Here is a 9,796-nt window from a genome sequence, read left to right as displayed (position 1 = left end):
TGACCCAGGCCTTGATCCCACAGCCAGCCCCCCATCTCTGACCCAGGCCTTTCTCCACCCAGCTCTCCATCCCTGACCCTGGCCTTGCTACCACAGTCAGTCCCCCATCCCTGAGGCAGGCCTGCCTCCACCCAGTGCCCCAACCGTGACCCAGGCCTTGCTTTCACAGCCAGCTCCCCATCCCTGACCTTGGCCTTGCTCCACCCAGCTCCCCAACCCAGACCCTGGCCTTGCTCCCAAAGCCAGTCCCCCATCCCTGAACCTGGCCTTGCTCCCACAGCCAATACCCCATCCCTGACCCTGGCCTTGTTCCACCCAGCTCCCCAACCCTGACCCTGGCCTTGCTCCACCCAGCTCCCGATCCGTGACCCAGGTCTTGCTCCCAGAGCAAGCCCCCCATCCCTTACCCAGGCCTTGCTCCATCCAGCTCCCCATATCTGACACAGGATTGGTCCCAAAGCCAGCCACCCATCTCTAAACTTGGCCTTGCTCCACCCAGCTCTCCATCCCTGACCCAGGCCTTGATCCCACAGGCAGCCCCCAATCCCTGACCCAAGCAGTGCTCCACCCTGCTCCCCATCCATGACCCAGGCTTGTTCCCACAGCCAGCTCCCCATCCCTGACCATGGCATTGCTCCACCCAGCTCCTCATCCCTCACCCAGGTCTTGATCCACCCAGCTCCTCATCCCTGACCCAAGCCTTGCTCTACCCGGCTCTCCATCCCTGACCCTTGCCTTGCTCCCACAGCCAGTACCCTACCCCTAACCTAGGCTTTGCTCTATGCAGCTCGGCATTTCTGACCCAGGTCTTGCTCCCACATCCAGCTCCCCATCCCTGACCATGGCCTTGCTCCACTGAACTCCCATCCCTGTCCCAGGTCTTACTCCCACAGCCAGTCCCCTGACCTGACCATGGCCTAGTTCCCACACCCAGCTCCCCATCCCTGACCTTGGCCTTACTCCACCCAGCCCCCCATTCCTGACCCTGGCCTTGCTCCACAACCAGCTACCCAATCCTGACCCAGGCCTTGCTCCACCCAGCTCCGCATCTCTGACCCAGGCTTGCTCCCACAGCCAGCTCTAAATCCCTGACCCTGGCCTTGCTCCACCCAGCTCCCAACCCTGATCCAGGTCTTGATCCACACAGCTCCCCATCCCTGACCTTGGCCTTGCTCCACCCAGCTCCTCATCCCTGACCCAGGCCTTCTTCCCACAGCCAGTCCCCAATCACTGACCCAGGCTTTGCTCCACCCAGCTTCCATCCCTGACCCTAGCCTTGCTCCATCCAGCACCCGATCCTTGACCCAGGCCTTGATCCCACAGCCAGTCCCCCATCCCTGACCCATGCCTTGCTCCACCCAGCTCCCCATCCCTGACCCAGGCCTTATTCCCACAGCCAGTCCCCCATCCCTGACCCAGGCCTTGATCCCACAGCCAGCCCCCCATCTCTGACCCAGGCCTTTCTCCACCCAGCTCTCCATCCCTGACCCTGGCCTTGCTACCACAGCCAGTCCCCCATCCCTGAGGCAGGCCTGCCTCCACCCAGTGCCCCAACCGTGACCCAGGCCTTGCTTTCACAGCCAGCTCCCCATCCCTGACCTTGGCCTTGCTCCACCCAGCTCCCCAACCCAGACCCTGGCCTTGCTCCCAAAGCCAGTCCCCCATCCCTGAACCTGGCCTTGCTCCCACAGCCAATACCCCATCCCTGACCCTGGCCTTGTTCCACCCAGCTCCCCAACCCTGACCCTGGCCTTGCTCCACCCAGCTCCCGATCCGTGACCCAGGTCTTGCTCCCAGAGCAAGCCCCCCATCCCTTACCCAGGCCTTGCTCCATCCAGCTCCCCATATCTGACACAGGATTGGTCCCAAAGCCAGCCACCCATCTCTAAACTTGGCCTTGCTCCACCCAGCTCTCCATCCCTGACCCAGGCCTTGATCCCACAGGCAGCCCCCAATCCCTGACCCAAGCAGTGCTCCACCCTGCTCCCCATCCATGACCCAGGCTTGTTCCCACAGCCAGCTCCCCATCCCTGACCATGGCATTGCTCCACCCAGCTCCTCATCCCTCACCCAGGTCTTGATCCACCCAGCTCCTCATCCCTGACCCAAGCCTTGCTCTACCCGGCTCTCCATCCCTGACCCTTGCCTTGCTCCCACAGCCAGTACCCTACCCCTAACCTAGGCTTTGCTCTATGCAGCTCGGCATTTCTGACCCAGGTCTTGCTCCCACATCCAGCTCCCCATCCCTGACCATGGCCTTGCTCCACTGAACTCCCATCCCTGTCCCAGGTCTTACTCCCACAGCCAGTCCCCTGACCTGACCATGGCCTAGTTCCCACACCCAGCTCCCCATCCCTGACCTTGGCCTTCCTCTACCCAGCCCGCAATCCCTGACCCTGGCCGTGCTCCACGCAGCTCCCAACCCTGACCCAGGTCTTGATCCACACAGCTCCCCTTCCCTGACGCTGGCCTTGCTCCACCCAGCTCCTCATCCCTGACCCAGGCTTTGTTCCCACAGCCAGTCCCCCATCCCTGACCCAGGCCTTGCTCCCAAAGCCAGTCCCACATCCCTGAAAATGGCCTTGTTCCCACAGCCAGTCCCCAATCCCTGACCCAGGCCTTGCTTCACCCAGCTCCTCATCCCTGACCCAGGCGTTGCTCCACCCAGCTCCCCATATGTGACCCAGGCTTGCTCCCACAGCCTACACTCAATCCCTGACCCTGGCCTTGCTCCACCCAGCTCCCAACCCTGACCCAGGTCTTGATCCACACAGCTCCCCATCCCTGACCTTGGCCTTGCTCCACCCAGCTCCTCATTCCTGACCCAGGCCTTGTTCCCACAGCCAGTCCCCAATCCCTGACCCAGGCTTTGCTCCAAGCAGCTCCCATACCTGACCTGGCCTTGCTCCACCCAGCTCCCCATCCTTGACACAGGCCTTGCTCCACCCAGCTCCCCATCCCTGACACAGGCTTGCTCCCAATGCCAGCCCCCCATCTCTGACCTTGGCCTTGCTCAGCCAACTCCCCATCCCTGACCCAGGCCCTGATCCCACAGCCATCCCTGATCCAGGCCTTTCTCCACCCAGCTCTCCATCCCTGAGCCTGGCCTTGCTCCCACAGCCTGTCGCCCATCCCTGAAGCAGGACTAGCTCCACCCAGTTCTCCAACCCTGACCCAGGCCTTGCTCCCACAGCCAGCTCCTTATCCCTTACCTTGGTCTTGCTCCCACAGCCAGTCCCCCATCCCTGACCCTGGCCTTGTTCCACCCAGCTCCCCATCCCTGACGCTGGCCTTGCTCCACCAAGCTCCCCATCCCTGACCCAGGTCTTGCTCCCAGTGCCAGCCCCCCATCCCTGACAAAGGCTTGCTCCCAAAGTCAGCCCCCCATCTCTGACCTTGGCCTTGCTTCACCCAGCTCCCCATCCCTGACCCAGGCCTTGATCCCACAGCCAGCCCCCAATCCCTGACCCAAGCCTTGCTCCCACAGCCAGCCCTCCATCCCTGACCCAGGCCTTGCTCCACAGCCAGCCCCCCATCCCTGACCCAGGCCTTGCTCTACCCAGCTCCCCATCCCTGACCCAGGCTTGCTCCCACAGCCAGGCCTTCATCCCTGACCCTGGCCTTATTCCACAGCCAGCTCCCCATCCCTGACCCTGGCCTTGCTCCACCCAGCTCCCCATCCCTGACCTTGGCCTTTCTCCTCCCAGCTCCCCATCCCTGACCTTGTCCTTGCTCCACCCAGCTCCCTATCCCTGACCCAGGCCTTGTTCCCACAGCCAGTCCTTCATCCCTGACCCTGGCCTTGCTCCCACAGCCAGTCCCCCATCCCTGACCCTGGCCTTGCTCCCACAGCCAGCTTCTCATCCCTGACCCTGGCTTTATTCCCACAGCCATCTCCCCATCCCTGACCTTGGCCTTGCTCCATCCAGCTCCCCATCCCTGACCAAGGCCTTGTTCCCACAGCCAGTCCCCCATCCCTGACCCAGGCCTTGCTCCACCCAACTCTCCATCCCTGACCCTGGCCTTGCTCTACAACCAGTCTCCCATCCCTGATGCAGGCCTTGCTCCACCCAGCTCCCCATCCCTGACCCAGGCCTTGCTCCCACACCCACCTCCCCATCCCTGACCTTCGCTTTGCTCCACCCAACTCCCATCCCTGACCCTGGTCTTGCTCCCCCAGCCAGTCCTCTACCCTGACCATGGCCTAGTTCCCACTCCTAGCTCCCCATCCCTGACTTTGGCCTTGCTCCACCCAGCCCCCCATCCCTGACCCTGGCTTTGCTCCCACAGCCAGCTCCCCATCCCTGACCTTGGCCTTGCTTTACCCAGGTTCCCATCCCTGATCCTGGCCTTGCTCCCTCAGCCAGCCACCCATCTCTGACCCTGGCCTTGCTCCCACAGCCATGCCCCTGCCCTGACCCTGGCCTTATTCCACAGCCAGCTCCCCATCCCTGACCCTAGCCTTGCTCCACCCAGCTCCCCATCCCTGACCTTGGCCTTTCTCCTCCCAGCTCCCCATCCCTGACACTGGCCTTATTTCCACACCCAGCCCCCGATCCCTGACCCAGGCCTTGTTCCCACAGCCAGTCCTTCATCCCTGACCCTGGCCTTGCTCCCACAGCCAGTCCCCCATCCCTGACCCTGGCCTTGCTCCCACAGCCAGCTTCTCATCCCTGACCCTCGCCTTATTCCCACAGCCATCTCCCCATCCCTGAACTTGGCCTTGCTCCACCCAGCTCCCCATCCCTGACCCAGGCCTTGTTCCCACAGCCAGTCCCCCATCCCTGACCCAGGCCTTGCTTCACCCAACTCTCCATCCCTGACCCTGGCCTTGCTCTACAACCAGTCTCCCATCCCTGATGCAGGCCTTGCTCCACCCAGCTCCCCATCCCTGACCCAGGCCTTGCTCCCACACCCAGCTCCCCATCCCTGACCTTGGCCTTGCTCCACCCAGCTCCCATCCCTCACCCAGGTCTTGCTCCCACAGCCAGTCCCCTGCCCTGACCATGGCCTAGTTCCCACTCCTAGCTCCCCATCCCTGACCTTGACCTTCCTCCACCCAGCTCCCCATCTCTGACCTTGGCCTTGCTCCACCCAGCTCCCATCCATGTCCCAGTCTTGCTCCCACAGCCAGTCCTCTGCCCTGACCATGGCCTTTTTCCCACACCCAGCTCCCCATCCCTGACCTTGGCCGTGCTCCACCCAGCCCCCCGTCCCTGACCCTGGCCTTGCTCCCACAGCCAACCCCCCATCCCTGACCCAGGCCTTGCTCCCACAGCCACCCCCCTGCCCTACCCAGCTGGTGAGTCTGTACCTCGGGAGGTCGCACTTCCTCTGGAAATAGCCTGCCACCATGAGCTGGCTGGAGGAAAATGTTCGCGAGGTTCTTCAGGCAGTGGACGCTGGGGACCCCACTGTGGAGGCTTGTGTGAACAGGTGAGATGCTGGGTATTCGTGCAGGTCAGCCCCTCCTGCCCTCTCTGGGCACCCTCTGATGTTAGATGCTGTGGGCCAGAGTGGTTTCATGTCTACTGCTGCTGGCATAGCCCTGTTCTCCTGTGGGTGAGCATGTAGACCCCAAGGCTGCTACCACTGTCCAGGTGGGATTGAAGGTGTGGCATGAGTCTGCCCATATTCTGTCCTGCCTACTGCTGTGCGCCTGGTTTTCACATCTGCTATAGCAGGTGCCAGGCTCACACCTGCTGGCAGAGATAGCAGCAAGCAGCAGCCCTGGCCCACTTCCACCCATGGTCTGGCCTTTGGCCCTGTTAGCATTGTAGTCTGGGACTGCTGTGGCCAGGCTGGGTAGTACAGTGAGGACTCTGTGGTCTGTGCTGGCCAGGAGTCTCCCCTAACTGCCCAGAGGAAGCCCTCTGCTGTTTAAGTAAAATTGAAGAAATGATGGGAGAGTGGGGACCCTGGAACCCTGGCCCTCACAGCCAATATTCACTGTACACTCATCTGTTCTCCACACTAGAGGGGATGTTTTAATGGGCAGGAGCACGTTCTGCTCCCTGTGCAGCTTCTCTGCCCCACCCTGTCCAGCAGGGGCAGGCCCCATGCTGCAGCTGTAGTGACACTCGGGTCCTTCAGAGACTCACTCAGCACACCATGGACTGACTGCCTGGCCGTCTGGGGGTGAAGCTGGAGATCCTTGGGAGATGGAGACCTGCCAGGGAGGAAGGGCTTAGCAGTTTGCAGGGTGGGCAATGGTTAATCTGTTGCTGTTTGCCCTGGCCTCAGGTGGAAGATGCTCTACCAGCGTGCACCCAGAAACATCCATTGCCATGTGATCCTCTCGGAGATCAGGGAGGCTGTTGCTCCGCTTACCCCGGTAAGGAGGATGGCGTAATGGTGGGCTGTGTGACCGTTCCCCTCCTGCTCCTGGCAGCCCACAGGCAGGAAGGACGGTGGGTGAGGCCAAAGGGGGTATATGTACCTTCCCTCAGCCTACTGGGGAGCTGGTCAATCCAGGAGCAGCTGGACCCATAGTCTTGGCCCCACTTGCCTTGCTGGTGGCCAGGCCTGCATGCAACACTGCTGAGAGCAGGCTGCTGCTGTGGGGAAACCTCAAGGGCACCACAGGTCTGTAGGAAGAGGCAGGTCAGGGCGGCCAGGACAGGGGGTTCCTTGGGGCCCTCGACACCACTAATTTACCTAAGCTGCTCTGCTGATCCTTAGGACAGCACTGCCAACCTCTTCTGGCCAGGAAGGCTTGTTCTGATGAGTAGTGACAGCGTGGTGCTGGCGGGAGAGTCTAAAAGGAATTGAGTTTAGTAATTATACAGTTTTCTAATAATTCAAGGTCTTCACGATCAAACTGCTCACTCTAGGTAGTACCATGTACCCTCATTAGCTACTTGAATGCCTGCGTTTTTTAATGCTCAATGAGTGCTGATTTATTCTAATACTTGGAAAAATGAACCTAGTAAACAGGTAATAATGAAAAAGTGAGAAAGATAATGAGTTGTCTCTCTTAAGACCAAAGTCCAGCAGCAGGTTATAGTGGGAGTATCCCTCTTAGTTTCTATACAAGACAGGCATAGATCATAGGGGAGTTGGAAATTGTGAAGTAGAGAGGATAAGGGTGAATACACATTGGGAAAGGCAGAGAGAGTGAGTGCAGCGAGTAAATGAAGGAAAAACAAGCCATGAAGGCTGATAAATTTCAGTCATTCTGTTAGGGAGCACGCAGGTTTTGGGAAGTAGGAAATCTGCTTCACTGATCATGACACAGGATGTAGGAGGAATTATATCCATCAGAGAGAAAAAATAGTAACATGACAAATCTTTTAAGTTTCAAAATAAGGCACAGAGGGTACTAGTCAAGCAGGGTGCACTTGGATACAAAAGTTAATCTTATTCTGATGGGTCTATGATGGTATCCACACTGATTACTCACCCAAAATTTTAGTGTTATGTGTTTCGTGAATAGGATGTATAATAATCAGATTAGTCCTATTTTTAGATTTATAAATCATAAATTTCTCATAACTTTTCATGGCCTAAAAATTCATCAGTATTTAAAATTATTCAAATACTGACTGCTCAGAGAATTATTTGTCCTAAAATTTGTGAGGAGTATTTTGTTTTCTTAGGGAGAAATGAAAAAAGATTTCAGTTAATTGCCATAAAATGATTTTCTTAACTAGACTCCCCACAGCCCCCTTCCCTTCAGATACTGCATCATCTCTGAGTTGGCTATTACATTGTACAACCCTAAAATTCTATGGTAGGTCATTTTCATATTCCTTTGGATTTTATTGATTCAAAATAGTCGCAGTGCCAATCCTATTTGTCCTAGGCACCGTGTTGGGTACTCTAATGAATTAAAGACATACCCGCCCTTCAGACGAGATAGTCTAGTGATGAAGACAAGATGTACATAATTGTGATAAAGAAATCAAAATAGTAATAGGAAGAAAATGCTCTGTGGGTTAGAGAAATATTACATAAAAATATTAAGGAATATTTAGACCGGGTTTGTTGTAGTTTTATTTTTACTTTATGCTCTTTTTACTGACATTATAATTGTACATCTTTATGGTTGTTTGGAACATTGATACATTGTGTATTGAATAACTAAGAATATGTAGTTATATTTATCCTGTTTGGCCGTGACTTTGTACACATTAACCAATATCTCCTCCTCAACATCTCCCCTAGTCTCCCAACCTCTCATAAACAGTATTTTGCCCTCTAGTTTTATAAGCTCAGCATTTTTAAGATTCCACAAGTGAGTGAAATCATGCAATATTTGTCTTTTTATGCATGGCTTATTTCACTTAACATGATGTCCAACATATTTGTGTTTCCACAAATAACATAATCCCTTTCTTTTATGGCTGAATAATATTTCATTTGTGTGTTTGACATTTTATTTATCAGTTCATTCATTGATGGACACAGTTGATTCCATATTTGAGTATTGTAAATAGTGTTTTAGTAAACATGAAAGTGTAGGTATCTCTTTGATATGCTAATTTCATTTCCTTTGGATGTATATATAGCTAATAGTAATGGGGTTACTATTATATGTACTGTCTGACCCTCAGAATGTGGTTACTGCAACCTCAGACAGTTTAAACTCTCCTGATGCCCATTCCTCCTGTTCACTCCCAGGACTGGCCTCACTCCTGAACTCTGTACAACCCCAGCTTCTCTCCTGGATTCCTCTGAATGCCCCTCCACTGCTTCTTTCTTGTTTAGGTTTCACAGCCCGCCTCCTGAGGACCCCAAATCTTCTGTCACTGGAGAGCCTATTGCAAGGGTGTCCAGCCTCATTCTGTGCCAGTTATGCCAAAAGGTGTCCTGTCCTGTGTCTCAGATTGATGGCATTGACAGAGCATGGGAAATCATGGCAGGTCAAGTTTGTGTTACCAGGTGCATTGTTTCTGTTAGAAGAGAATCCATCAAACCCAAGCTTATCTCCCTAATGCAATATTGTAGAGAAATTGTGTGAAACTTTGTGTGGACGCAGGCTTCTTAGGTATTTAGAAACCAAGACTCATCTGTTCCATCTAATGTCATCACAGATAATGAAAGACTTCTGCCAATGGGCTGTTTTTTACATGTGTTTTTTCTTTGTTTTAGGTTCCTCACTGCTCCACTAGCAGCTTCCATTTTGATTGGTTTATTTATTCCCTATCATACCACTTTTGTTACCTTTTATATCCTTTTATCTATATTTGAAATTTATTTTTATAGTGGTTTCTATGTGTTTTACATCAATACCAACATATGCCTGAGTTCTATTACCATGTTCCTTCTCCTCCTACCCTCATCTCTTCCTTATTGTTTATGATGCTGTTGTCACAATTATGATGTGCACACTGGAATTTTTGTGTTCATTTCCATTATTGATTCAAACTATGAAATTTTTTCTCCTGTTTTTAATTTATAATATAATATGTTAGAAACTAAAATACAAGGATATGTCATTGTTAGGATTTATGTTCAGCTATGTAAGTACCTTTAGCAGAGATATTAATTTCCCAGGTTCTCAAGTTCCCATCTCTTACCCTTCTTAAGTCTTAGGACTCCCCTCAGTATTTCATGCTGGGCAGAACTACAAGAAACACTAATGTGCTCTGCAACTGTCCCATTTGTGGTGGTCAGATCTTCTTCATTGTGACCATTTTATGTGACAGGAACAAGTTATAGGAGGGCAGATTAATTTTTGGCTCATGGCTTCACAGGTTCCCATAAGCTTCTGACTCTATCACAGAAACAGCATGATAGAAAGTCATAGTGGAATATTTATTCTAAATTATTAACTTTGTAGTCAATGAAAAAT

The 9,796-nt window shown here is 53.9% G+C and overlaps 1 long non-coding RNA gene across 1 annotated transcript; it reads left to right on the top strand.

Moving 5' to 3' along the window:
- Positions 1-2,937: 2,937 nt before the first annotated feature.
- On the top strand, positions 2,938-8,838 carry LOC144374636 (uncharacterized). Its single transcript, XR_013433986.1, has 3 exons — positions 2,938-5,436; positions 6,244-6,334; positions 8,710-8,838. It is a non-coding gene; the product is annotated as an uncharacterized LOC144374636 (long non-coding RNA).
- The last annotated feature ends 958 nt before the right edge of the window (positions 8,839-9,796 follow it).

The sequence above is a fragment of the Ictidomys tridecemlineatus genome, unplaced genomic scaffold (genome assembly GCF_052094955.1).
Source record: "Ictidomys tridecemlineatus isolate mIctTri1 unplaced genomic scaffold, mIctTri1.hap1 Scaffold_789, whole genome shotgun sequence".
In the NCBI taxonomy this organism is placed as follows: Eukaryota; Metazoa; Chordata; class Mammalia; order Rodentia; family Sciuridae; genus Ictidomys; species Ictidomys tridecemlineatus.
The sequence above is the reverse complement of the archived record's forward strand: the minus strand, read 5'-3'. Positions and strand labels throughout refer to the sequence as shown.